This window comes from Ahaetulla prasina, chromosome 2 (genome assembly GCF_028640845.1).
Source record: "Ahaetulla prasina isolate Xishuangbanna chromosome 2, ASM2864084v1, whole genome shotgun sequence".
Lineage (NCBI taxonomy): Eukaryota > Metazoa > Chordata > Lepidosauria > Squamata > Colubridae > Ahaetulla > Ahaetulla prasina.
In genome coordinates, this window is record NC_080540.1 from 155,695,215 (window position 1) to 155,701,538 (window position 6,324).

The following is a 6,324-nucleotide window of genomic DNA, read 5'->3' on the forward strand; positions in this document are numbered from 1 at the left end:
AAGTGTTAAATTTGTACCCTATGACTGTCATTAAGTGTTGTAAGTATTGTACCTTGATGAAGGTATCTTTTCTTTTATGTACACTGAGAGCATATGCACCAAGACAAATTCCTTGTGTGTCCAATCACACTTGGCCAATAAAAAATTCTATTCTATTCTATTCTATTCTATTCTATTCTATTCTATTCTATTACAGCAAATGGCAAAAAGAAATTCTTTTCTTTTATGTACACTGAGAGCATATGCACCAAGACAAATTCCTTGTGTGTCCAATCACACTTGGCCAATAAAAAATTATATTCTCTTCTATTAGGCCCAAGGAGGGAACCTACTGTCTGGGATCCATTTGCCTTTCTGGGTTAATAGCAGCTTGTCGCTCCTTGTATAACCACAACCACAGAGTTGGAAACTTCTCCATTCTGTTCTAAAGTTCTTTGTATTTGCTTCCTGGTCCTAGCCTAAGATGTTACTCTGAGAAACTCAAATGCCTTTAATGACACTTTAGCAACTTCTCAGAGTAAAGGAATGGAAAAATCGTGGCTCCCCATTAGTTGCTGAGTTTCACATCCCATCATCCCAGAGCTGTTAGTAGTGCTGTCTGGGGCTGGAAGCAGTGGTGGGTTCCAAATTTTTTTACTACCGGTTCTGTGGGTGTGGCTTGGTGGGCATGGCATGGCTTGGTGGGCGTGGCATGGCTTGGTGGGCGTGGCTTAGTAGGTGTGGCAGGGGACGGATACTGTAAAATCTCCATTCCCTCCCCAATCCAGGGGAAGGTTACTGCAAAATCCCCATTTCCTCCCGATCAGCTGGAACTTGGGAGGCAGAGAATAGATGGGGTTGAGGCCAATCAGAATTTTTATTACCGGTTCTCTGAACTACTCAAAATTTTCACTACCGGTTCTCCAGAACTGGTCAGAACCTGCTGAAACCCACCTTTGGCTGAAAGCATGGAGATTAGAGGTTCCTAATGCCTGACATAAAGATATTACTGCTTTTTTTTTTTGTTACTCAAAGCAACACTTTATCTAACAGCTTGTTCTGTGGTTTAATATTCAGGATATTACTAAAGAATTCAGGATATTACAAATTGACATTTAAATTCTATATCAGTGTTGAAATATCTTATTTGATTTATTATTATAGTTCTCCCTACCTTTATAAATTCCTTCTGTTTGAAATTAAAGATCCTTCAAACTATTCATACCAAATTTACGAAAATTCTCAGCCAAGAATGTATTGCACACCCAAAAATACTGCAAATTCACATTATATACTGAATTCTCTTCAAATGAAGCCACACTGCAGACCGTATGAAGAGTCCTGCCAAGAAATTGAGAAATATATGTATATATCTATTTAAAAATAAAGCTATTCCTTTACCAAATATTGAGATGAGATTGAGATTCAACTGGTGATACATTAGAAAAGGAAAACAGTGGGGATATTAGACTGATATTAAGATTTGCCACACAGCTTCCACCTCAGTTGCTACTACTAGCGTCTTCGATAATCCATCCTTGTGCACCATGTTGAACAATCACATCTGCTTTAAGAAGAAAATGGTGACTTTTTATCAGACACGTGCATTCCAGCTTACTAAGAGGGAAGGAATCATGGGCTAAAACCCTTAGGCTGCTATATGAAAGTTGGTACCTTTCCAAATTTTGCTTCCCCAGGACATGACGTCATATGTGTTCAGTTCTCGCTTCTCTTTTCTGGTTTTGCAGAGAGAGTTATACAGAACTGCTGATGGAATTTAAGGAAACGTCTTGACCTTTTCACATAGGAAACAGAAAATCATCTTGTTCTTAGAAAAGGCCTTGTTCCACATGGAAAACAAAATGGGCATCTTGTTCTTAGACTTCCTTTTGACGGCTCAGTTTTTCTCTGTATCATATCAAATAGATGCACAAGAGAATCTGTCCTCAATACTGAGAGGAAAGCATACCTAACGGGATGTCTTTGGAGATTCTTAGTCATCCAAGTCCTGGTTGTCCCAAAAGTGCTTCTCCCCCTCCCCAAAAGAAGGCACCTGGGTTTCCTTTGTTTTTCCTTGAAGACATTTCACTTCTCATCCAAGAAGCTTCTTCAGTTCATTCTTTAGTCCATTCTGAAGATGTTTCTTGGATAAGAAGTGAAACATCTTTAAAGAAAAACAAAGAAAGGCCAGTTGCCTTTTGAACGGATGGGGGGTGGGAAGCACCTTTGGGTACCTATGAGATGCTTTTCAGTTTCAGAAAATTCTCAGAGTTGGGCCACGAGAGATTCTCTTTCCTTTTTATTTAAAAGGATTTGCTTAAATTTGACGTGCTATTTTTCCTTTTCTGTCTTCAGTTTGTCTCTTACTACCAATTTCTCATACATCGTAAAATGTCTACTAGCTGATCTGGACTTCTCAAACTTACAGCAAAGTAACTAAGTATATTTCAATATGCTAGTTATCTGTACTTGTATACTGCACGAATCAAGAAGAGGGCCGTGAAAATATTTACAGATCCCTCACATCCTGGACATAAAATGTTTCAACTCCTACCTTCAAAACAATGCTACAGAGCACTGCACACCAGAACAACTAGACACAAGAACAGTTTTTTCCCGAAGGCCATCACTCTGCTAAACAAATAATTCCCTCAACACTGTCAAACTATTTACTAAATCTACGCTATTAATCTTTTCATCGTTTCATCACCAATCTCTTTCTACTTATGACTGTATGACTGTAACTTTTTGTTGCTATCATTAAGGGTTAAATTGCAACCTATGACCATCATTTGTGTTGTAAATGTTGTACCTTTCATGTATTTTTTTCTTTTTTCTTTTTCTTTTATGTACACTGAGAGCATATGCACCAAAACAAATTCCTTGTATGTCTAATCACACTTGGCCAATAAAAAATTCTATTCTATTCTATTCTATTCTATTCTATTCTATTCTATTCTATTCTATTCTATCTCTCAATTATATACTTATCCCCATTGTGATAAGATATATTTGAAAAATGTAAAGGGGACATCTTGCCTGAATGTGGACTTTAAATTAGAATGTAATTAATGCTTATTATTTTAGACATAAGCTTCTACCATTGACTTGGCACAGACACAAGGAACAGACGGGAGGAATTAATTTAATTGACTTGCTCCTTATTCTTTTCAACCTGTTGACCTCTAAATGTGTCACATTACAATTCCCATTATCCCCAGACACCAGATGAAAGACTGCCCTGTGCACGAGAGCTAGACACTAACATTGAAATACATTGAATTAGGTATCTGAACAAATGTATTCTGATTTCGTTTATTTGTTGTAAATCAAGCATAATGATAAGCCAAAGTTTGTGTCTTTTGGCTCATTGGAAGCTTCGTTGCCAAGTCTGAGTGTCCCACAATGACTCATATGAATGCGATATACTGTAGTTAGAAAGGTGTGTGCTTTTTGGAGTTATTTATATAAACAGGCATAATTCCATATGTAGAAAGCACAGCCCTGACAAAAGAAAAGATAAAAATATATTTGTGTGCAATGTGGACATTCAATTTTCCTCTTGTCAGCCCTTTAACTACTGTTAACTAAATATAGTACTGTATCTTGAGTATCCCTCTAATTAGCGAACATCTCTCTAATGTTAAAAGTTTGCTAACTGCAGCCTTTCTTCTCAGAGATTGGCAATCTCTTAATGGCCAACATTTTTTCTCTCTCTCTGAGGGAAGGTGGTTCTGCCCAGCAGGTTCTGCCCAGTTCTGGAGAAGCGGTAATGGAAATTTTGAGTAGCTCAAAGAACCGGTAGTAAAAATTCTGACTGGCCCCACCCCCATCTATTCTCTGCCTCCCAAGTCCCAGCTGATCAGAAGGAAATGGGGATTTTGTAGTATTCTTCCCATGCCATGCCCACCAAGCCATGCCACGCCCACCAAGCTACACCCACAGAACCGGTAGTAAAAATTTTTGAAACCCACCACTGGTTCTGCCCCCTGAGTAGGACAAGTTTCTTTGCTCGATTTTTATTTGACTTTATTAGGTTATAAATAACTCAATGTAGTGAATATGCATAATATTCTTTCCTCCTCCTCCTATTTTCCCTACAACAACAATTCTGTGAGGTGGGTTGGTCTGAGAGTGAGTGACTGGCCCAAAGTCACCCAGCTAGCTTGGGCGTGTGTCTTTACTATTTATAATTTTACCTTTGTTAAGCCCACAGTTTATTTTAAGCCACCAGCTTCAAAATAGCACGAAACTATAATTCAGGGGTGCAGTAAGAGCAAACACTGGGGGCTCTCAAGTGGTTGAGGGGTTGTGTTTCTCCCACTCACGCACACACTTAGCTGGTGGTATTACTTTGACCCACAAAATGGCAATGGCAGAGTCGTGTGTGAGAGAATGGACTTGGGTGTTTAAGGCCAGATTTTATTTTATTTTTTATTTTATTTATTTTTGTCACAACAGTATAGGTAAACATCGACATAAAACAACAACACATCATAAAAGAAAAGAACATATATATGAGCAAAAGTATGTATCAACTATATTAATTAGATGTAATGAAAGGAAACAATAGGACAGGAACGGTAGGCACTTTTGTGCTCTTATGTACGCCCCTTACAGACCTCTTAGGAATGGGGTGAGGTCAATAGTAGGCAGTTTTTGGTTGAAGTTTTTGGGATTTTGAGTTGAGACTATAGAGTCAGGTAGTGAGTTCCAAGCGTTAATACCTCTGTTACAGAAGTCATATTTTCTGGAATCAAGTTTGAAGCGGTTGACATTAAGTTTGAATCTATTGTTTGCTCTTGTATTATTGCGATTGAAGCTGAAGTAGTCTTTTACAGGAAGGATATTGCAATAGATGATTCTGTGTGTTAAACACAGGTCATGTCGGCGTCGGTGGAGTTCTAAATTTTCTAATCCCAGGATTTCAAGTCTGGTGTTATAAGGTATTTTGTTGCTTTCAGAGGAGCGGAGAACTCTTCTTGTAAAATATTTCTGGACATGTTCTATTGTATTAATGTCTGAGATGTGGTATGGGTTCCAGACAGATGAGCTGTATTCAAGAATTGGTCTAGCAAATGTTTTGTATGCTCTGGTTAGATGTGCAGAGTTTATGGAAAAGAAGCTCCGTAAAAATAGGTTTACAACTCTTAGAGCCTTTTTTGCGATGTAGTTGCAGTGGCTTTGGCATTTAGGTCATTTGATATGAAAACTCCAAGGTCTTTAACAGGATGGGGGGCGTCTATAAGGTAATGTCCATCAAGCTTGTACTTATTGTTAGGGTTCTTTTTTCCAATATGTAAGACTGAGCATTTGCTGGTTGAGATTTGAAGTTGCCAAGTTTTAGACCAATCGGATACAAAGTCAAGGTCTTTTTGAAGGATAGAAGTATTGTTAATTATTCTCCGTTAAGGTCTGAGAAACCACACTGGTGCAATAAGATTTCTCAAAAGAAGAAATGCAGGGGTCAGGTGACATGAGACATGCAACATGTATGGATGCAGAAGGAAGTGTTAATCAAAGCAGGAACTGCAATGACGCAGCTTGGCCAGCAGGGGTGGGGAGGCATCCTTAATCAGCTAAAGAGGAATGGAAAAATAGCTCGCCCAAGTTCAAGAGAACAAGTATAACTGCACATGACACGCAGCGATTCCTTGACCGAGATAATGGGGATGTAAAGAGAGGAGAGGATGTTAAAGGGAAGTACTACTTCCCAATAACCTAGTCACGTATTCTGCTAAACAACAGATTGTGAAACAAGTTACAATAGCCTTGTTCACATATAAGACTATTGATTCTGGATATATATTGCAGCAAGAAGCAGAACTGGCCACTCTTGAGTGATCTCAGAGGACCGAAAAAAAGCAGGGTCAGAAATTATTAGAAATTGGTTGGGAGACTACCAGGAGATCCCAAGGCTTTAGGCTAGACGGGGAAGTTGGGAAAAAAATGTCTCGGAATGAGTAAAAGATGATCCATAGTTTAGCTAAAGAATGGATTTACTTCGTCATTAGGAACCAAGCTTGGCTTGGGGGAGAATTACAGCCCACAGTGACTGAATTTGCATACCAGGTGATCTTTATTCAACACTCATCCAGCAACTGTTCAAACTTATGATGGTGTTGAACAAGTGGTACTTGCAACTGGTCTTTGCATTTACATCCCATGATCTGGGCATTTGACCCAATGTCAAATGCCACCCGGCTTCTGACATTGCATCATTCTATGGTCATGTGATCAGCATTTGTTATCTTCTTTGTTGGCTTCATAGCAGCAAAGTCAACCAGGAAGATGGCAGGAGGTTGCAAATGGCAACTACATGATGTACTGTACTCACTTAACAAA